The sequence below is a fragment of the Ornithodoros turicata genome, unplaced genomic scaffold (assembly GCF_037126465.1).
Source record: "Ornithodoros turicata isolate Travis unplaced genomic scaffold, ASM3712646v1 ctg00000850.1, whole genome shotgun sequence".
NCBI lineage: Eukaryota > Metazoa > Arthropoda > Arachnida > Ixodida > Argasidae > Ornithodoros > Ornithodoros turicata.
The window spans coordinates 1,080,201-1,104,023 of NW_026999405.1; the positions used below are offsets into that span (position 1 = coordinate 1,080,201).

The window sequence follows — 23,823 nt, forward strand, 5'->3', positions numbered from 1 at the left end:
CAGAAGGTCGTACCGGCGGCGTTTTTCGTCGTTGGCATTCCCGGAACGTCCTTACGTAGTGGTGGATGGTCTTTGCCAGTTTTGTCCAGTAGTACTTTTCCCTTATACGGGCCAGTGTCCGGCTGTATCCCAAATGACCTGATGACGGTTCGTCGTGGCAGGATTCAAGAATCTCGAGGCGCATGTCTTCAGGCACAACGAGGAGCCACGTAGCGCCTTGTGGTGCGTGGCTTTCTTTGTAGAGGACACCATCACGTAGGGAAAAATTTGAGAGTGATCATCGGAAGATTGAAGGAACGTTGTCGGCGCGGCCCTCCAGATAGTCGACGAGTGTCTTCAATTCGGGGTTGTCGTACACTCTTAATTTTTTTACACCCTTTAGGGTGTAATAAGGGTGTAATCCCAAAGTGCGATAACTCACTCCCTTTAGGGTGTAATATTACACCCTTTTCCACCGGCTACAACCTCAAAAAAGGGTGTAATTTGCTACTTCAAAAACACCCTTTAGGGTGTAATCCAAAAGTGCTATAACTCACTCCCTTTAGGGTGTAATTTAACACCCCTGGTAATATTACACCCTTCAAAAAGGTGTTGTTTATCTGTCAAGTAATACGTGTGCTACTTGAGAGATAGATGCTATAGTTCTCACAAATGCCAGCAGCCCGAAACTGTGAATCCATGCACATGTACGCAGTCCAATAAATGAGGAGTTGAATTACTCATACATAATTCAGGGGAGTGCCTCTCTGCTAATTACTGTGGACACAAGAAATTTCCACGAGCACCAAATGCACAGCCACTGCAGCATTTGGGAAATGCACCTGAAAAGAAAAGTCCAGACGTAGGTCAAGTATACAGGTTCTTTATTTCATAGTGCTTGAGGTCCAATTGCTACCGCAGTTACAATCCTTTGTATTGCTAATGAGGCCAAACCAGACAAACACCACATATCAATACTAGAACCGTAATTACCACCGAAGCTATATATGGCATGAAACTCTTGCTTGCCAGGATACAAAGCACCTGCTTTGTGCATTGCATAACAAAGCTCGGTCTCCCTTAGTTCTGGGGTCTTAAAAGAAACATTCAACAAGAATGATGTAAAGTCCTGCTGGGCAACACTGCTTTAAAACTCCTGACGTCAGTATATCAAAGTGTGCCAAACCTTAATGTGCCCTCAAGGAGCAGCGGCTTTTTCGCTTCACAGGTTTTCTTGAATGCTCTGAAAAAAAGTCATATTGAGCTGGACATGTACTGCTGACGACATACTGTCTGTCATTTGGGTTTCATGGTTTCGCTGCTTTCTGCGGCATGCTGCAGGTAGTGAGTAAAAAACAGGCACAGCAGATTTTTCCCGACCTGCCTGCTGCTTACTACTTGCAACAACTCTTCACAGAGGCTGCAGAATGCTGTGAAAGCCCGAAACTCAAACTTCAGACAAGTACGTCTCAAATAGGTACAATGTACATTCTAAACCCTTTGACGGATAGGTGCCGCCTGATCAACTGGCACATTTCTCAAGAAGTGCACCAGATGACTTCAAGAGGCAGCCTGCGAAAGCTGTAGGTGCCCTGTGCCCCCTGAAACAACTGGTACGGCATCGCTGCAGACGCCAGGAGCCACAGTGTACCGGACGTAATGAAGGAATATTTGTACCAACTAATACGCGAGACACATTATGCCTCTCGAGTTCTCTAAAGAAAATGATCTCCAGGATTCGCAAAAAAAGAAAAAGAAGAAGAAGAAAATAGGGGAAAAAATGCACCAAGGACATTGAACTTGAAACACCAAATTTTATTGGCGTGCACATACCTTTAAATTTCATCCAGTACATCATCGTTGGCCGAATGGAACGCATACACAGTTCACTAATCCCAACACACACATATGGAGCACACGTTGCATGGGCACAACCCCTCCGATGCACCAGGCTGGCACTGCAAAGCTCAACCAAGGTCATCCTTAGTGACGAACACGACAGTTCCTCAAACGAAATGGCCAACGAATAATTGTCCGAGCATGTGGCACCAGACCCCTCTTCGATGTGAGAAGCAGTTGCAGTTTTGCACGCATATGCGTGACCGTTGAGACAGGACACTACCTGTAAAGAAACCGAAGTGAACATCACGCTGGTATTGTTCAAACGTTAATGCTAGAATATTACAGCTTTTTGTAACTCACGTCCTTGCAGTCGATAGAGTCCCACGTTCACCTATAACGAAAGAATACAATTAGCCTCGCTTGTAATATAAATCGTCGCTTCACCGATGTAGCCGATCCACTCCTGCGTCCTGCCGCCATTTGCAATGTGTCCATCGTCTGCAACAGAACAATTGTTAAACACAAGTAAAACGCAGGCGTCGTACGTTGCATCACAGCCAGGTTGACTTACCTTAAGCAAACATTAAACTTGTAATTAAAAAGCAAGGTTGTCGTCCTTTCAAAGGCGAGGTTGCAGCGCACATAACAGGCACGAACGCAGCGACGAATGCACTGCGGTGGAATACGCGGTGCCACGTCACTCCTCACGGGCGGAGCGCGGAACAACGTAGTACGCTCCAGCGAAGGGCGAAGGGGCGAAGGCACACATATTCAGCGGGCACACGGATTATTCGACAAGCACACGAGTATACGGCTCAGGAGGCACACATATTATTCAGCGGGGCAGACATATTTGGCGATAAGGATCGTTGAGCTTACTATTTGATAGCTCATACGGCTGCTTCCAGACGTTTACGGCTGTGTACCGGCTGTACTTTCTGAGGGAACTTTTTTAACCGGCACATGTTCGTCGCAGGATTTAGAGTGTAGACTCAAAATTTCTACAGAGGTGCCCTATTGTATGCATCTGTAGGTAACATGAAGCATATCATTGTGGTTTCAAAAGAAATACAGTTCATGTAAAAGCTCTATGCCCGCTACACCCATTTTACGCCTCTTTTACACCCGAGCTCAGTGGACGTTGTAAATAAGGTGTTACGTTATTATTACACCCATTTTAACACCCCTCATCCCAGGATGTTTCTTCGAGCTGGTGTAATTTGGGAGTAAAAATTAGTTTACACCCCAGTTACACCCGGATTACACCCTAAAGGGTGGACATGGTAGTCGCGCTCATTAGACCGAGGAAGGCGTCGTCGTCCTCGAAACCGTTGTCCTGTCGCTGGAGTGGTGCTCGGGACAGGCAGGCGGCGTGGTTGTGTTTTCTTCCTGACTTCTAAGTGATGGTTACGTCATACTCCTGTAATCGGAGGCTCTATCTCGCTAGGCGTCTTGAGGGGTCCCTTGAACCAGCCAGCACAGAGAATGGTGGTCTGTTACCACCTTGAACGACCGTCCGTACAGGTAGGGACGCAACTTTGTGATGGCTCATATGAGTGCAAGGCACTCTTTTTCGTTCGTCGAATAGTTCTTCTCTGACTTGGTTAGCGTTCTGCTTGCGTAAGCGATGACACGTTCGACGCCATCGTGAAGTTGAACGAGCACCGCTCCTAGACCATCGTTGCTTGCATCGGTGTGTATTTCTGTTTCGGCGTTTGGATCGAAGCGGGCAAGCACGGGTGCGGTCTGTAGACGCGTCTTCAAACGCCTGTTGCTGGGCTTCACTCCAGATAAACGTGGATCCGTCCTTCGTGAGGGCATTCAGGGGTGACGCAATTCTTGAGAAGTTCCGAATGAATCGTCGGTAGTAGGCGCAAAGGCCAGGGAAGCTTCGAACGTCTTTCACGTTAGAAGGAACTGGGTAATTTGCGATGGCCGCCGTCTTCTCGGGGTCGGGGCGTACGCCGTCGTTGCTCACGAGATGGCCGAGAAATCTGAGTTCCTCGTAGCCGAATCGACACTTCTGAGGCTTCAACGTCAGCCCTGCAGTCCTGATAGCCTCGAGGATTTGCTTTAGCCGTTCAACATGTTCTTCGAAAGCTCTTGCGAAGACGCCAACATCGTCGAGGTACACGAGGCAGGTTTGCCATTTCAACCCGGCGAGAACTGTATCCATAACTCGCTGTAACGTCGCTGGTGCTGTGCACAGGCCGAAAGGCATAACCTTGAATTGGAATTGGAAGAATTCATCCGGAGTGACGGAGGCAGTCTTTTCACGGTCCCGTTCGTCGACTTCGATTTGCCAGTACCCTGTCTTGAGGTCCATGGAAGAGAAAAATTTTGCGTTTTGAAGGCGATCGTGCGTGTCGTCGATGCGCGGTAATGGGTTAACGTCCTTCTTCGTTATCTTATTGAGTTAGTGTAGTCGAGTATTGAGTTAGCCGGTAGTCGACGCAGAACCTGAGTGTTCCGTCCTTCTTCTTCACTAGTAACACCGGCGATGCCCACGGACTGGTCGACGGCTGGATAATGTCATCTCTTAGCATCTCTTCTACTTGCATTCAGATCGTTTCTCGCTCTTTGCAGGAGACCCGGTACGGCATGCAGTGAATTGGACGGGCGTTTTCGTCGACGATGATGCGGTGCTTCGCAATGGGCGTTTGTCTTACTTTCGACGATGCAGCGAAACAGTCACTGAAATCGTTGAGCATCTGGAGAAGTGTTTGCTTTTGAGTTGTATTGAGTTGAGGGTTTACGTCGAGATGTCCGGCCTCGTGTTCCGCGGTGACCGTGATGCGAGAAGCGTCCATCAGACAAACATTCGTAGTGGTGTATTGGTCTACGATGGCGGCTATCTTCGTGCAATTTGTGAAGTGTTGTGGCTCCGTGCGAAAATTTGTGACCAGGAGTTCGACTATTCCGTTTCTTACGGGCACAATTCCTCTTGCTATCCCAATTCCTCATTCGCGGAGTTGGGAGTTGGGGATCGCGTGTTGCCTTCAGCCAACAAACAGCCAGTCGATGCTCTGTCGTACGTAGCGGTCACAAGGACTGAAGACAAGGGAGGTAGGTTGACGTGCTGACTCGTCACGGCGGTTACGTCTGTGTTTGCGCGTTTCTCCGGGGTTATTCGTGCCCACCACTTGTCTATTACGCAGTTGCCGGCGTTCTGAAAGAGATAACTCCATTTGTGAAGTCGATGACTGCTTCATTTTCCACTAGAAAGTCCATTCCGACTATTACATCCCGTGGGCAGTTCGGCAGGACGGCGAAGCTCACGACGTATTTGATGTCACGCACTTGTATGACTGCAGTGCATCGGCCAGCCGGTGTTACGACGTGTCCACGAGCAGTCCTGATGTCAGGCTCATCCCACTTCTGTTTGCACCTTGCGAAGCTTCTTAGCCAACGTACCACTTATAACGGAGTCGTCGGTTCCAGAATCGATTAACGCAATCATCTCATGGCCGTCAATGAGTATTTTCAGGTTATTGGTAATTTTTCAAGCGTCATGGCGGTGCTGCGTTGCTGTTGGTCGAGTTTGAGGAATTGTAACTTGTCGTCGGTCCGCAGCTTCACCTCCCGGAGCTGCAGTCTTCAGTTTTCCCGGTTAGGGCTGCGCCACACAGGTCGTCTTGCCGGTGACGGTGAACATGCTCTTCCCGGCAACCTGCTGCGGTGGGGGACGCTCGGGGACAGGTCGCGTCGTGAGCCAGCAGAAGCATTCTGCTGCCGTAGATAGTCTTCAATTGCGGCGGGGCGACTACCGCGCTGAGGGTGGGGGGAGTCGAGTGAAAATCCGGGATAGCCAAGGTACATCGGTGATAGACGTGGTTGGCCTCTCCGCAGTGGTAGCAAAGCGGCCTGAAGCGGGAGTCCGCCAAACGTCCGTTTTGCGAAATAGCTGAGTGTGTGGCGGGACGCTCGGAGTAGGTTGGACAGGCCGAGGAGGCGTGCAACGGTTTCCGTAGTACGGCGGACGAGTAGGTGGCACCTGTGTCAGAGCGGCGGAATAGGTTGGTCTCGATACTTCGTCGTCGGGGTTGACGGTTGACGACGTCTGGATTGCCTGCTGAACCTCGTCCTTGATGATCGCACCGATCGAAGACAAAGGGTCTTGGGCCTTCTCAGGACAGAGGAGAGCTCGTACTTCTTCGCGTACCACCTCTAGAATCAGCTGTCTGAGCGATCCGACGTCAAGTCCAGCGGTCGTGAAGAAAGCTTCGTAGCCCTGGTGTCGTTGGTCGACGGTAGCGCGAGAGAGCAGGGCCCTCTCAATGCTGACGGCTTCGTCCAGAAAAGCGTCGGTCGTGGCGGGTGGATTTCGGGACAGGGCGCGAAAGATATCTTCTTTTACGCCCGTCATGAGTCGTTGAATCTTCTTCTCCTCGGATGCTTTGGGGTCAGCTCGCCGGAAGAGCCGCAGCACATCTTCGACGAAGCCAGTAACGCTTTCGTTTGGCAGCTGAATCCGTCTCTGGAGCAGATGTTCAGGGCGTTCAGCTCGTTGCTGAAAAGCGAACGCCTCACAGGGTTTGCTTTTGAAGACGTCCCAGGACGCGAGAGAAGTCTCCCGGTTCTCGAACCATGTCTTCGCGGTGCCTTCCAGGGAGTGTAGACGTTGACGAGCTTCTGGTCGTCATTCCAGTTGTTGAACCTGGCAATCCGCTCGACCGATCGAAGTGGTCGACCCAATCGTCCACGTCGTCGTAATACTCCCCGCTGAATGTCTTCGGCGACCGGGCTATGGGCGTGGCAACAGGTTGCGCCACTTGGGTGCTGGTCTCCGCAGTCATCTTCTTCTTGCGCTTATGGGGTTCTAATGGACCGAATTCTGCATGCGGGCCAAGCTGTCTTCTGCTTCGTCGCAGCTGGTCTTCCAGGCCGCTGAACAAACGATGCCCCGCACCTCCACCAGAAACGTCACGAAGCGAAATGGGCCGGCAAGTCGTCGAATAAACAGCAAACGGTTTATTAAACTACTTTGTAGCAAAAACACAAGCGTGATAGCTCTCTGAACACAACTGAGTCCAAAGAATGAATGCTCCAGCCTGGAGCGCACAAGCATTTAAGCTTCGCGGCGAAAACTCTAGAAACAATAGCACGTACGTTTGCCAGAGAGCAGGCGATGTTGTTGTTGTTGTTGTTGCTCCTCAAGCGGGATGTGTCTGGAATCTTCTTGCTTCTTCTTCAGCGCGCGCCGGGATGAGATGTACAGTTTCGTGCTTGCCCTGGAAGTTTCTCGAAGATGATTCGTAGCAATATACATGCAGGAAAATAATAGCGAAACAATCTATTAAAACGAGAAACATTACTAATTTAATAAGTTACAATGAACTATCAATGAATCTATCATTTGAACTATCATAAAATCATCCTCGCGACCTAATCTACTCGAACACTATACAATTTTCATTCTACCAGACACTATACACGTTACTTTGACGGAGGTATCCAACACACAGAAAACGGACACAGTACGAAGAGAAAAACCAATCTCTTTCGCTACTTGAGCCCGGTTGGTTTCACTCCATCTCCCTCCGTATACAGCCCAAAAGCGAAGAAACCGCACATCCTTTGTCACTCCAAGGGGTGAGGGAACGCAATCTCTTTCACATTCTGTCCCCAAACGGGGATTTTCTCATGACCAGCCAAGTTTATCCAATGGCGATATATTTTATTCAACAATTATCGCAAATAGATGCTAGCAGTAATCAATTCCGAAGAGCAACCAGTAGCCAGCAAAATCTAAGAACATGCATTAATATCAGTGCAAACCGGTCTTAGACAATCGTTTTGAAGCAAGATGAGAAATATTATGCTAACATCAGCAAAACAGTACTCAAGCAAAACGAGAAACAGTACAAATTTAATAAATGTCAAACCGACTAGCGTAAATATAAGAAAATAATTTGTTCAACAATATCAGAGCGAACCGGTTTCTCCAAGCGGCACATTCTCCAAGTCGTAAACAACAGAGGAAAATAATGTGTCATTTGAAGCACCATAAAATCATCCTCGCAATCTAGATAGGCGAACACTGTAGAATTTTCATTCTAGCAGAGGCTATAAACCTTACTTTGTTAGAGATATCCACACTAACACACACACGCACACACACAGAATATACATATGATACAATAACGAACTGTGGCGGTATCTCCATAGATTGAGAAGTTACCCGTCAAAAAGAACTCGTTACAAGTTAAGTTACCGTGTGCAAAATGTAAGTACGTTAATAACGAAGTTCTTCAGCCTGAAATGTAACTCGCAGTTACTGAGTTACTTAAAAAAGTAACGACGAAGTGACTTCCAAGTTACTTCGGACACAAAATAGCATTACGCAGGTGCAGCGCAGGTTGCCTGAGGAGGAGTGCAACCCGCTTAGGTCGTTTTCGTTGATGTCCAGCAATAGACCCCTCCCTGTTTGTAAACAAATGAGGTCATAAGAAATTGCGAAGAGGATGAGGATCACCTGACCCCACCTGCGCCCATCTTCGTGAATCATCAAAGCTCAAGCTCGTGGACATTTCTCGTTCGTGTTGGATTAAACACTAGTTCTGAATTGGAGTCATCCTTTCCTACATTTTGGTGCCGAAACTCGGGAGGCATACACACCTCTTCTCTTCTGAACGAAATGATTCTCCAATCATGGAGCGTTTAAAACGACAACGGGCCCCTCTCCGCGCTAGGATCACAAGACTAACCGACGAGATCAAGGACATCCTGAATTCAACGAGCCCTTCTCGACAAGATCTAGAGCTCAAGCTTTCTCTCCTCACCAACCAGCAAGGTAGCTATATGTGCAGGTATGGATAATCAGATTTCAGCCACTGTGGACGATGAGGAAATCGATACCGAAACGGGGGAAGGATGTGACCAGTACCTCGAGCTTATTGCCAATTCTACCCTCAGGGCGAACCGCCATCTTTCGAACACCAGTCTTGAAACGATTGACAAAGCTCGTCAACCCCTGATCCAAAGCAACACGGCACTGCAATTGCCCACTAACGTGCCACGATTACCCAAGCTCCAAACTGAGCTCTGTACTGGGGAATTGTCATCTTGGCAGTCCTTTTGGGACCAATTCAGCTCTGGCGTCTATCAAAATCCTACCTTATCAGTTATCACAAGCAATTAAAGGTCTTGATCTTACTGTGGAAAATTATCTTACGCCATCCAAATTCTTCATCAGCAGTTTGGAAATCCCGATCGTCTGATATCGGAGCACATGACTCATCTCCTTGAGCTTCCAGTGGTGCGATCTTCCGACGACGTGGCAAACTTCGCCTGTTAGACGACACAGTTACAGTACGGATGCGAAACTTGAAAAGCCTTCGAGCACCGGAGAGTTCCTATAGCATTGTACTCGTCACGCCGTTGCTACGCCAACTTCATCCGTATTTGGAACTTCAATATTACCGCCGACAAAAAGGTGCCAATGAAGATAACCCACAAGCGACATCTTCCTCGAAATCGCATCAGGCCAACGAGGACAACCAACAAGCGGCATCTTCCTCGGAATTGCATCACGACAGCTCTACTCTAGTTGAGTCTGCCACCCTTCTGTCCTTACTCGCCTTTCTTCGACGAGAAGTCGAAAACAGAGAACGTTCGGCGCTCGATCTGCCTCCTGGACATTCTCATTGAAACGCCTCAGCCGCCGCTCTTACAGCAACCACACAACGCACACATCAAAGGAATAGAAACATGTATACTCTGCGGTTCAGAACAGCACTCTGTTTCCACCTGCATCATGTTCCTAACCTCTGACCAAAAGATTACTAAACTGAAACAAGCCGGTTGTTGCGACATATGCGGCAAATACAAGCACCTGGCAAAGGACTGCCAAACCGCTAGAAATCTGTCCTGTAGCTACTGCTATGGTAAGCGCTTAACCGCTTGATGCTGCAGGACTCTGCAAGTTACAAACGTCTCTTCCGTAGAACAGAATCTGATATCTCCACGTTCTGCCATACCACTTGCTGACAAGCTTACAGTGTCTCCTCAGGATATGGCACCCCTCACTGGTCGCGCTTCCATCAATGTTTCTACCGTCAGTCCTAGCTCAGTCATTTGCTGCAGACCGCACGATCAGCGGCCTCTGCCATGCCACCATCCCGAAAAAGACTCATACGCATACTTCTTGACAGGGGCAGCCAACGCACCTTCATCCGAAAGGACGTCTCTGCTAAACTCCACTGTTCTACGTCGGGCTACGAAGAGCTCACATTATTTGCTTTGGGACGTCGTATCACGTATCACGTCGAAAACGTATAACGTGGTGTCAAGGTTTCTTTGACATCACCGTTAGGTGCACAGCATTTAGAGCTCAAAGCACTCGAGATTGGAGAGTTGTGTATGTATGAGAAATCTCCCAATTCCCGATGGAAGTCTCATCAAGGAACTTTCCCAATCAAACATGACATTGGCAGGCGACACTGTTCATCACCTCGACATACCAGGAATCTCACTCCTCATAGGATGCGACTACTACTGGAGCGTCGTAACAGGAAAGGTTCGCAAGCTTTACAAAGGTCTAGTCGTCGTGGAAACTATCTTCGGCTGGGTCCAACAGGGCCCTACTCCATCGAACCATGAACCTCGTGCCCAAGTGGCTCATGCATTACATGTACAGGCGACAGACGTTACCATAAGTCAGGAGTTGGATGGTTTTGGGATATTGAACATCTTCGGATTGATGAGATATCTTGGTCCGCCAGATCTCAAGAGGATCCTGTTATTCAGCAATTCGCGGCGACAGCCCGGTTATCCAAACAAGGATACACTGTTCGTCTTCCATGGAAGGGGAGAAGCCTCTGGCTGATAACCAGTCGCTGGCTCTGAAACGACTTAACGTTCTAACCAGAAAACTCCGTCAAAGCGAAGCCCTTCTCGAGACATATGATATAACTATTCGACAATATATTGACCCAGCCCCTGCAGAACGGGTAAACTCTTCGCCACTCGTCCCTCAAGCGTATTACATGCCTCACCATGTCGTAATACATGCCTCACCATGCCGTAATACATGAAGGTAGGGAGACTACAAAAGTGAGGATTGTCTTTGACATTAGCTCAAAGGGACCAGGATCCCAATCCTTAAACGATCTCCTCGCCTCAGGACCCAACCTCAATCCGGACATGTTGCGACTTCTGCTCAACTTCCGTTCTCAAATGGTCGCCCTCGTTGCGGACGTAGAGAAGGCTTTCCTCCAGATCTTCCTCGACAATCAAGACCGGGATTACCATCACTTCTTCTGGTATAAGGTGGCACCTACAGTAGACGAAGATCTTCCTCCCCTTGAAGTGTGGCGCACGACAAGAGTTACGTTCGGCGCCACATGCAGCACTTTCCTTCTGGCCGCCACAATCCAACATCACCTACAGTCTCTAGCCTTGGACTACCCTTGGACAACCAACAAGTTGAAAGATAACTTCTATGTCGACGATCTTATTACTGGCGCAGACGACTGACCTCAAGCTCAGCAGTTGTTCGAAGAAACTTCAAATTTTTGATAAGGCAAATCTACCACTTCGCAGGTGGCTCGCCAACGAACCTGCACTTCAGAAACAGTTCGAAGAGCAAGGCCGTGGTACGACACTTTCTGTTAACGTCTTAGGTGTTACTTGGCGCACTACGACCGATGATCTATGCTGTGCTCTGTCTTCCGTATCTGAATTCCTGAAGTCTAGCCCCTGCACAAAGCGACAAGTCTTGCGCACCGTCTCTCGCATATTTGACCCATTTGGATCCTCGGTGCTTCTCACTGCCATATATCTGCCAAGATCCTTTTCCAACGCCTGAGGGAGGAAACGGGAGGAAAGGGCCTAATGGGGGGGGGGGATACAGATCTTGCATCGGAACACACTATCGAATGGCAAGCGCGGTGTTCAGAAATCCCGAAACTTCAAAACTTCTTGGTACCCCGGCTTTTGGATCCTGATGTCCCTACCAACTTCGAACGTTTTGACCTTCATGCAGTTTGCGATGCAAGACCCTTGGCTTTCGGAGCAGTCGTCTACCTCCGTAACCCGGACACAGCACGTACTTCGTTCGTCGTTGCCAAATCTAGAGTGGCACCTTTAAAGCGTCAAACTCTTCCGAGACTAGAACTTCTCGCAACCTTACTATCCTCAAGACTAATCCAGACTACGCCAGCAGTTTTTAACATCCCCCGCTCTCAATGCCACGCCTAGACCGATTCCATGATTGCTCTGTCGTGAGTTGGGACAATGCCAACAAATCTCCCGCCATTTTGACCTCCAGACCTTTGGAGACATTGTCCCGGGCATCAGAACCCTGCTGATTAGCTCTCGCGAAGAGTTTCAGCCACCCAGCTTCTATGAAACCCTACGTGGCTCTCCGGACCTCTCTGGCTTCACCAAGCTCCTGCCCATCTGGCCCCTGAACTTTCCTCACCCGGCTTATCAACTCGTAGTTTAAAGCCTCTTTACTCATGTCCTGAAGTGATCTCAGTCCTGCACACTCACGTCTCGCTCGCTCGCGTGCGAACACGCGGAAGGAACACGCTCGCGTGCGGTACCGCGCTAATGCGTCGGACGCAGAATCGCGTTCGGTTTCAGGAATGGCGTCGAGGAAACGTCGCCTCAGCATGTTACCGAAATGTCTCCGACGATGGGAATGACACTTTCTTCGAGTTTTAAGTAAAAATCATTCGAAAAATGTTCGTAATTATTAATTTCCATGGCACAGAGAATCCATAATACGTTGTAGTGTTTATACAAAATGTCAATCTCTTCGATTGAAATTATCAGTCATCACGAAAGAGTTCTTAAAATCTTCACGTGTCAAAGTGAGCGAGCTAAAGCTTGCGTATTGTGAGCACACACACACAAATGGGACAATTACGAGGTGGGTCGTTCTCCGCTGTTATTGCGGTACACTGCCCTATTGCGCATGTGGAAGCGATGAGAAAGTGATGATGATGGAGAGGTGTCCTATTAGAGTTCGTCCATTAGTCCACTCAGAGAAACGGTCCATTAGTCCAGGGAGGAACTAAGCAACAGCTCGTAGGCCTTGCATCAGATGTGAGGGCTCCGACCATGGCCCGAGAATTTTGGCTAAGTCGAACTGGCGTTGATTGACACGTTGAAGAGTTGTTTGCATGAGGGCGCGCTTGCGATCGTTCTGCCCGCCGACCAAGGGGACGTGATGGAGGTCACCACGCACACTACACGTAAAATACGGGCTGGGCGCGCCGACACCGAGGAGGTGCTTGAAAGCCGGTGTAAAACCCACATTGTCTCATGGGATGGAAGACTATGGTAAAGGAACGCGTCATTCGGCGGAGGAGAGTAAGGGACTATGTGGGGTAAATGGAGTAAAGCAGAGAATGGGGTTGTGATGTAATGTTGTCATTGACACTGCATCATGGGGCCAGTGAGGCCTGAGACGACTTAGCGGCAATCCCTCCGAGACAAGGTTATGGGGATACGCCGGGTGTGCTGGTGCGCGCCTGCGGCTGTTCGATCTGCGTCCTCGTATCGGCGTATGCCCACGTGACCCGGGATCCACTGGAAGACGATAGAGTGACTAACAAGGCAGACGACGAACTTCCCCTCGTGGTTGAGCCGTCCACGAAAACTGCGGTGGAAGTCTCATAGCATGAGCTGCTTATATGGAGAGCGAGCTGCTTCCTCATGCATGCAGCAACGTTGCCTTTCTTCCCTGTTAGCCCAGGCACCGACGAGAGATCAAGGGCGTCGGAAAAGTCCAGGGAGGAATGCTGGCAGCTGTGGGTGCGACCACAAAATCAGGTATACTAGTCTTCAGATGAGAGACACATGGATGTACGGTGATGTGCTTGCGTCTCCCGAGCTTCATAACTAGCGGATGCCGCCGATGGTGAAGGCGGAGGTACTGCCGACACGTCTTCCTGTAGCGAAGAACTTCAAGCGGGGCTTCCTTAGCCTCAGCAATGGCCATATTGGTCTCTGCCGCCCGAGGGACCCCCAAGCACATTCGGAGACTGCACGTAAGGAGGCAATGAGGCTTATGGACTGAGGAAGGTGAAAGGCCATTGAACACAGGCAATCTGATGCAAGTGACCCCCGAACCAAAGCTCGCTGGAGGCCAAAAGCGACGCCATGATGCCCCACTTAATGCCTGCCAGATATCTGATCACCGCAATCCACTAGTGAACCTTGGCTTCCAAGCTCGCTATGTGCTTCACCCAAGACAGCCTGGCGTCTACCGCGGCGTCTACCGCAGCGTCTACCTAAGAAATGATGAAAAGATACACTCCTCAACTGTACACCAGCAACTGAAAGAGGGAAGGGATGCATGTTCCTTCTCGTAAAGAGGAGTACCACAGACTTTTCTGTTGAGGTGTCCATGCCGGTGTATCCCCTTGACGGGTGCGAAAAAATAGTTGCCTTCCATTGAGTAAGTCCTTAATAAATGAGATAGCTCTGCAGGGTAGGACAGCTTGGGTGAAGGGACGCAGTACGGAGGCGTGACACACGGTGTCGTAAGCGCATTTAACATCAAGAAATGCAGCCATCACTGTCTTCTTACGCGCCCTTGCTTCTTCCACCGACGTAATGAGGTCAAGAACGGAGTCCATGGAAGACCTGTGCTGTCAGAATCCTCTCATTTCACGCGGGAAGAATGAGTGCCTCTCGAGCCATCAGTCGATCCTATGGAGGATCATGCGCTCCAAACCCTTGCCAAGGCAGCTAGTCAAGCTCACTGGCCAGAAAGAAGAGAGCCCAGAAACCATCAATATCCCACAGACCTCCCAAATTGATCTCACACGTCACAGATGTCACGTGTATTCTCACAACGTCCGCTGTGTATCCACAATGAGACGTCACAAATATCCCCTAGTGAATATTCTGTGGATATACTATGAATATCACAACTGTGATATTTCTTTACATTACAGTAAAGATTTCTTGTATCAATAGTAGCGATTTCCAGCATTATCAGTATGCGTGACAATTTCATTCTTTTTCTATCAAAATCTTATAAACTACATTTAACTAAATAACTTCTAACTTCAGACATATCCAACAGAACAAATAAAAAGCTCTCACAGAATAAGCTGCCAGCCAACACCGACTGTTGATTTAACGTAGAATGTACGTTTTCTATTGTTGACTAATGTTGTATGTAGATAGATAGTACTGAATAACGCTGTTTCAACTGCACCTGGTCAGTGGTGGATTGTGAACATAGAGAACAACGTTGATTTTCCAAGAGTCACTCTAGTTACGCAGCAAATATTTATGTGGATTCTACATTGCACCCTCAACATATTGTCAAACTTTATCACGAATGAGAAAGCCGTCTTTATTGAACATACTGCGCACCCAATTTGTTCATGTGCCGTTCGCATGTAGAGTAAGGCCTATTTGATGTGGTATTTATCTCACGCATTCCTGCATAATAATAATATTTATTTTATACTCTCATACCAATACATTTGGTAATCATATTTGTAACGACTCATCATGTATCATACCATAGTCAATAACGAAAGAGAAAAAAAACGTATTTTCGCTTTTTCATGGGAATTATAATGATCGGGCATGTAACTATCTATGCTCTGAAAGAAACTGAGATAAGTCATTGTCTTGCATTTGTTCCCCCTTGTTGTTGTTCTTTACGCCTATTGACGGCATTATTTGAGCTGCTATCCCAATAGATTGAATGAACTATGTTATTGGTTATCTTTAGGGGTGACGATTCTGAAGAGGCGTAGCAATCACGTTATTCTTCTTCTTATTATTATTATCATTATCATCATCTTATTATGCGTCTTATCAGTGTCACCCTGTATTGTTAATTATCAGCATATTTATGTTGTATTATCATATTTTGTACTATTAGAAACATTGTTTTTTACAGTGCACGTAACATCGGTGTACTTGGTTTGTGTTCAATAAACAAGAGTCTGTTGACGCAGTGTTCTCTATTGCAGTGTACTATTTCCGTACAATATGTAAAAACTGCAAAAAGCAACAAAATACAATAATATTAATACGTCCTGTATATGTCCTCTATATGTCCAAATATCCCTGAGAGACATTCCTGGAACCTTCCCAGGATCAGCAAATGCGGAAGAAATACCCCAGTCAGGCATATACAACCTTAGGATGTCCCATGGACTAACGACCTCGGATAACCAGACGTCCTCAGGACGTCGGGAAACTTCCCACGGATGGAAATTGTACTAACATAGTTTGTTCAATGTTACCGCCCGAACCGGTCTACAGGACATCCTGGCCGACGAACAGAGGACACATTTTGGATAATTTGAGGCATGCAGGGGGCCGTTCTGTGGTTATCCTGTGGACGCTGTGGCAGGTTTTTATTGGGTTCTACAGGTACTATATGATTTGATTTTATTTCTCTATTTTATTTACTTGTGGTGGTTACACAGTAAAGACAGCATATACAGAACAAAGAACGTTTATTACACAATAAGAAACTTCAAAGCGGCACATCTGTGAGTGCTACAGTCCCTTAGTCTGGAGGAATGTAGTTCGCGTGTAAGTCAGCTTCCATTTCTTCACTGCAAACGAACAGGTTTCAGATTTTTCTGGAGCATCCTAGCTATAGCTTTCACAACACTGAGCATAGCTTTATTTTGTCACCGTCAGTTAATTCCATGCGTCGTTCTAGACCTACACAGATAGATTTGTCACAACGCAAAATGCACCTCTGAACCAGCCGTACGACCTACATCCAAATCAGAAATACTACCTGAAAACACTTCGCTATCCGAAATATATGGCACTCTAACAGGACAGGTGTACCCAGTACCCACCTCAATCACCGATGTTACCGCTTGAGCGAACACCGTTTGTTGCTTGACATATCCGTAGCTGATGTTCTCAGCTGCTGTGATAACTTGGAGACCGCAATATGGCGGCCGGCTCCCTGCTGCCTGACCTGTTGTGGAAGACGAATATGAGCCGCGTCTGCTCGCCGTTCTGTTTTTGCATAGCCTACCTGTACACGTTGCTGCTTCAGCGATACTTTAACTGAAGCGTGCACAAGTACCAACTTGTGTAGCTGACACACTCATCGACGGGCAAACTGGTCAAAACCAACCGCCACGGCCGCCTGCTCACTGTTGCCAGCCGTGAGCTGCTCTCGATTTCGTGCATGATCTCCTACCCCAGTCAAAAATGCGTCGCGGTAATGAACTACATTTTGGGATCACGAGCACCAACAAAGCAAATTTGCGAGCCAGGTACACTAGATTAATGCTTAATGAAGTCTCAGCACTAATTCTAATCGAATTTCACTGCGAAGTCTACTGACACGGATGCCCACACGACGTCCTCTGTCCATCCGACGTCCGTAGTTCATTGTATAATTTTGGGACATTAGATATCCTTTAAGGGTATCCTACGGAGATCTATAGGACATCGATTCAGGCAGTTCGTTCTGGGATAATAACCGGACATCCGTAGGACAGATGTGGTTGACTGGGACGGGTCCTCTGTGTGTCCCAGAGACGTCAACGGGCTATTCAGCCTAATCCCTGGGATATCCTAAAATCCCAAGTGGGATATCCTGTGGACGTTTTTGAGACGCGTATAGTTTACTGGGTATAGTTGTTTTAAATCGATCGTATACGATCGATTTAAAACGAGCGGATTCTTTCTCTGCTTCAACTTGGATTTGGACCAGTGTTCTTCTCCTTCGCATTTGAACGAGTGGCGAAAGGGAAACGGACGTCTGCAATTACGCTTTCCTAACGCTCTGCCACACGCGGTCACCGTCCTCTTGATTTCCGAGTGTCCCAAGCTCATGTGCGTCGACAAGGACCATACGGTGACCTTGCCATAGAAATGTAGAGACCGAAACCTTGGAACTCGTGTCCCTGAACCCTCTTGCGTCCTTCATGCTGAGAGGCATTTGCGCTTCCCATAGAGTTAATATAGGAAGACTCTAGAGAACGTACTTGGCACGCCGTCAATGGGTTTCTCCAAACCTCGAGCGTGACCGCCCGGGCGCAGCCATCAGTTGGTCATGGACAGTGTCAGTGGACGAATTTCAGCCCCTAACTACAGTGGAGCTGCTCCGTTTGTTGCCAACCTTGCACAGTCACGTGGGATGACAAACGGGGGAACGAGCCGATGGAGGCAACGGCGTCCACCGTAGGAAGCGAGGCCAGCCGTGTAATTGCATTGAGTACGCACGAATCTTCAGGATACATGCAGAATTGAGTAGTGGTATTGGAATCACAAAGTGAATGTTATACCATATCAAACGTGAATCATATATTATCGATGAGACTAGCTGCGACACCGCCAACCCTTTGCTTTCCACGGTCCGTGTCTACTTTAGGTCCGCCACTCGATTTCAACCTTGAAATCTACATACCTGGATGTAATTATGCAAGATGCATCGTAATCTGTTATTAATAGAGAGTTTTAGCAGACCGTTGATAACGCGGCTTGAGTCGAACCGTATCAACCGGAACCAATCAGTGGATAAGATTCTGAGTCACGCACCACTGCGATTGGTTCCGATAGGCACGATAACCTTATCAACGGTATACTAAAACTCACTAATATGCGCGGCGCTCGGTTCCACAAATTCCTCGCGAGACCTGTGATTCACGGAAAATCTCGGCAGTCGGCAGTGGCGGCCATGCCATCTCCACGCGCCCATTTTTTCATTACGACTGCCTACGCGCCCCTCACCCTCTTTCCGGCATTCTTTTCGCCTGTTCTCTCTCGCCCGTCGTTAGGAACGCGTACCACTTCCGCTAGCAGACAGCAGCCGCATGTGCTATGGAAGTGCATTTGAGGCTCGCATTTGATTCAGAGTGGCCGCAGATAGAGGTTTTGCATTTTTCTGAAGCGTCTGCCACGAAAACGCGCCTTCTCTTATAGATATCTCAGTTTTCATTGACGTCGTGAAGAAATAATGACGGGGCTACTATACTTGACAGCAAACACACCAGTGCAAGGACGCTGAACGCCTCACGGGGACAATAAAGACTCAGATATCTATAAGAGAAGGTGTGTTTGTGTTTTGGTGGTAGACGCTTAAAAAAAACGTCCATCTGCGGCCACTCTGAATCAAATACAAGCATCAAATGCACTTCCGTAGCACGCGCGGCTGCTGTCTGCTAGCGGAAGTGGTATGCGTTCCTAGCGACGGATGAGAGAGAACAGGCGAAGAGAATGCTGGGAAGAGGATGAGGTGCGCGTAGGCACTAGTAGGTAAGCAATGGGCGCATGGAGATTGCATGGCCGCCGCTGCCGAAACTTTCCGTGAATCACAGGTCTCTAGAGGGATTTGTGGAACCGAGCACCACATATTAATTAAAGATTATGATGCACATTACATATATGATTATGATGCATAATTACATCCAGGTATATAGATTTCAAGGTTGAAATCGAGTGGCGGACCTAAACTATACATGGACCAAATCAAGGTATACACGACACATTACAGACGTACACGAAGACATTACCCACGGGAGAGAAAAAACAAAATCTCCGTGTACACCTGCATATTCGACGAGCAGACGAGTTCGATGGAACGGGTTCCCTGTACGCTCTATAAAGAAAAAGTCCATCTGCTCGATGTTAGGGAGCATTTCTATGGCATTAAAAAAATTAGCACTTTCATGGGACAAAGTGACAACTTTTATTGCGCGAAATGCATAAGCGGTTATGGGACGAGAGAGGCATTGGAGCAGCCAAAAGTGGGGGAGAGCGTCTCCTTCAACAAGATTATGATTATTACTTGCATCCCTATCCCTATTTCGCGGTATTACATACGGAGAGTGTTGTGGAAAAGATTGCACTCGTTAAGGACGCCGCGAGTGTGCACAGGACGGGCTCGTTCCGCATCGTTGTAGTGAGAAGTTGCGACGGATAAATAGTAGGCCTAGATGGCTATTTGTGACCCTATGTGGCAGAAAAACGCTTGCTCGTGCTTAAAGGATTTTGCGATCAAATCAATAGGTTGAACCACTGTCCCTCGCCGTTGGTCATGAGTATGGAAGACCACTTTCAACAGGAGAGCGCAACGCACTGCAAATTTAGTGGAATCGAATTTAACTGACATACAGGAAAAGTGTCGCATCACGACCACATTAGCTTTGTAGAGCCCGGTTGTTCAAATTTTGTCACGACGTTGTGTGATAAGTGTAGCCGTACGTGTCGTAACACCAAATAACTCGTCGTGTGCGTGCACAACCTGCAATATGCCACATGCACGTTCTAAATCTGGGTGAAGCATGCATCTTAGCTTCGAGTACTGAAAAGATCAGAGGGTTCAACATTGGCGATCTCAATTTCCATGATACCACGCAGTGTTTCACCCTCTCCTTGTCGAACCTGGTGGGAACCCTCCCCGGCGAGAGCGCGTCTCATTGTAACTGTCAAATGTTTGGTGACTGTTTCCATGCCTCGTCAGGAAGAGCATTTATTCGTACACCTTCGTCGATAGTTTCAAAGCGTACAATTTGCCCGCACTACCGCCAAATGAACTTTCAAAAGTGACATAAACGATCACGGACAAAGACTCTCGGTAAGCCCTCGACATTTTCGAATTGTTTGAATGTAAGAACCTTGGCGGTTACACGCGTATCTACGTCACCCTCGACGCCTGTCAGCTCTGCAACGTCGTACTGTATTTCAGGAAGATTGCGCTAGAGACGCATGGGATGGATATCCTATGCATCGTGTCCTTCACCAGTTACGTGTGGGGCAGCGCTCTCTAGCTCACCAAAGTCAAACTCGAGCTCATGAGCGATCGCGAGATGTACGAAACGATCGAGAAGGGACTCAGAGGGGGCATTTGTAAGAACTTCTACTGATAGGATCGGGCTAATCGTGAGGGGTGCGACGATTACGAATCCCAGAAAGAAAATACTTTTGTCCAGTATCTTGACATTAACAGTTTGTACTTGTACGCAATGACTTTCCATCCCCCGACAAGTGGTTTTGAGTGGGTCGATCCTTCGAGGTGGAGCGAGATCGATTTTCTCAACATTACTCACGATTCGGAAATGGGTTACATGTACGTGGGAGACTTGTCCTATCTCGAGAAAGCGCATGCGCTCACCAGGGATTTTCCCCCGAACGAACTCTCCCCCACCAGCGACACTTGAAACACGCATTGGCGCTGAATGTACCTCCCTCAAAGAAACTTTTGCTGATGTGCTACGACAAAGAACGCTACGTCGTTCATTATGCATTGCTCGCTCTGTAAACGTGTTAAAAAAAGTGTCAAAACGTGTTCACAGCATCCACTCGTTCTACCAAGACAGTTTTTTGCGAAACTTCATGCAGAGAAATGGCACGTTGAGGAATGCCGCGACCACAAAATTCCAGCGTCTTCTGTACAAAACTATGTTGAACAGTATGTTCGGTAGGACAATACAAAATGTGAGACAGATGAAAGGGTACCATATAGCCTACGACAAAGAAAGTGCACTCCGAAAAAGCTAGCTTCATCGACAGTCAACATTTTCTCATTCTTAGCGACAAGCGCATCTTGTACGAAATGAAACAGCGTCGCATCAAGTGCACGCACCCGCTTTACGTGGGCTTTGCAATACTAGAGATATCTAAAGAACGAATGTGCAGCTTCGTCTAAAAGTCACCCTTTTCTCGCTTGACGTGTCCAGTGTAATTGATCTATAGCGATATAGACAACATAAGTTTTCTCTCACACGTGAAAGCCTGGAAGAGCAGCTGACAAAAATTGAGGACGACTTAGATCTGTCCTCCTATCCAGAGGACTACCCACTTTTCAACGACGAGTACGTGAACCAGGTGGGGTACTTTAAAGATGAGACGGGAGGTGGTTGTTATTCAGGAAGTCGTATCCATCCAAGCCAAAATGTACAGCCTTCTTTTGGCTGGGATACACAAACAGATCGCGAGAGCGAAAGGAGTTAAGAAAGACGTGCTGAGGAAACATTTATTGCACGAAGTGTACCGAGATTCTCTGTTCAACGAAAGGACAGTCTCTCAGAAGCAGTGCACCGTCTAGAGTATAAAGCAAACAATGTACACCATTTTGAGACTCAAGAAGAGCTTGGTCCCTTACGATGACAAGCACTATCTTGTGGATGCCGTACAAGCCTTCCCTTACGGAAGCTGCAAATGCGGTTAAGCTTTGCTAGTGTTTTGACGTGCATAGGATTACAGTAGTACTCTCTCTTTGTGCCGCATCAGAAAATCTTGAAGATAACCCGAGAGCGTCGTCATCGTCAGGAATCGAATGACCATGGAACAAAGAGCAAGTCCTTCATGAGCGCGCATATAATCGAGAATAAAAGTTCTAGTCCACATGGGTTGCTCTCTCTCTCGGACAGGAGAAGCATGGGTCATCGTGGCAGTGTCGTAGCGGAATGAATGTATGAAAAGAATCACCATTGCGCCATCATTCTGTTGCCGTGACCCACACAATGACAATGCTCCGGTGAAGATTCCCCGAAACTTTTCTGTTCTGGCAATTCAGAGAGGGTGCAGGCATCTATCAACCAACTCAAGAGACGTCTTTCTATGCATTCAATAAAGATGTTTTTGTGAAAAAAAAACAAAAAAAAACACACAGACACATCAAAGTTATTCGGACTGTTTAATGCATTGCGTTTTGATCACCAAACAGTATTTCAGTAAGTCGATGACAAAGTTCACAATGTAGTCTGGTTGCAAATGTCGCTGCATCCGCACGGCGTAGTTAATATGAGCAATGGCACAAGCAAGAAGGTCAACAATGTCTGCAGAGACGTAGTTGAATTCGGCGTTGAACGGGCTCACAAATTTGCTCATCAGTCCGAAGGGTCTGTCCTGAACCGTGATGGAAACGTTCTTGTAATGGGCATAGATCCGATTCCCCATCTCTTGCAGCGCCCCCGGGTGAGATCTCTCCTATATTGCCGAAGCCCACCACGTCTATCACATAGCGGAAAGTAGGGATGACGAGCTCGTTACGGGGACTCTCCTTGTTGAAACATTCATTCTCCACTTCTTCCCAAGAAGCGTGGATACGGGGACAATTTTGTAAAGCGTGGTAGTTAAACATTTCCACGTACTGGTCATGTAAGCACAGTGCATGCTTCCTTTATGCAGCGTTTTCAAATAAATACGTGCAAAAAATGAGAGAGGAACCAAAACACGAAGCAATCCGTTTCTGCTAGGACTGCGTGTGCGTAGTGGAAGGAGAGAGTGAAACCGAAACGGGGAGCGCCTGCGTGGAGATGACTGCTCTATGCCGGCTGGCCGCAGTTGCAGCAGCAGCGCATATAGATGGGTTGCACCGGCCCTAAAGAAAGAGGGAAAAAGCACTGGGAAAGCTATGGTGTGACGTCACGTGCAAGCCATGTATAGCGACCACAGAGATGCGCTCTTGTCACTCTCACGCTGACTTCGATTCATAGTAAAGTGGTTGAAAGTGTGCGGCTGTCTCGTCTTTTGTTAATTGCGTCGCAACTTTCAGCAGCCTTATGGTTTCTCCGGCGGTATGCGGATTCTACGTCGTCTTATTATTTCATCCCAGCGTTGTAGGCTGTCTTCTCCGAAGCCATTTTCACGTGGAGCATGTATTTCCTCCGGTAGGCGAATGGGCAGGAGAAGGTAGTCACACGTTGATAAAAAATATTGTGTTTGATTCTTCCTGTGTGATACCTCTTCAGTGCTATTGGATCATGCCGCGTAATAAGTATAATATTTATTACGTGTATCGTATTGTGTTTCTTCTGCTTCATATTTTTTGGCTGGGTTTTTCTCCTTCACACAGGGACACAACATGATTCCCGGCTCTATCGACTTTACTAAATATATTTTCACTTGTACTTTTGTGTATGGATAACCTTTGCATGTGTTATACTTGCATGTAAACCGTCCACGGTACACCTGTTGTAGCAGAATAAAATTGGGAGCAAAGTGGGCCCAGATGGAAAAATCACAAAAGAAGTGGGCCCAGGCTGAACAATACGCAACGATATGCTCACGTAGCCCTCCGCCCGCTGGTAAGCGCACGGA

General features: G+C 47.7%; 1 protein-coding gene and 1 long non-coding RNA gene across 3 annotated transcripts in view; one reads left to right on the forward strand and one right to left on the reverse strand.

The window, feature by feature from the left end:
• The window catches only part of LOC135375311 (uncharacterized), a 136,205-nt gene that overhangs the window by 91,997 nt on the left and 20,385 nt on the right, over positions 1-23,823 (forward strand). The window lies entirely within an intron of this gene.
• On the reverse strand, positions 228-3,357 carry LOC135375304 (uncharacterized). Its single transcript, XR_010417204.1, has 3 exons — positions 2,393-3,357; positions 1,813-2,319; positions 228-821 (listed from the first exon to the last, which is right to left on the reverse strand). It is a non-coding gene; the product is annotated as an uncharacterized LOC135375304 (long non-coding RNA).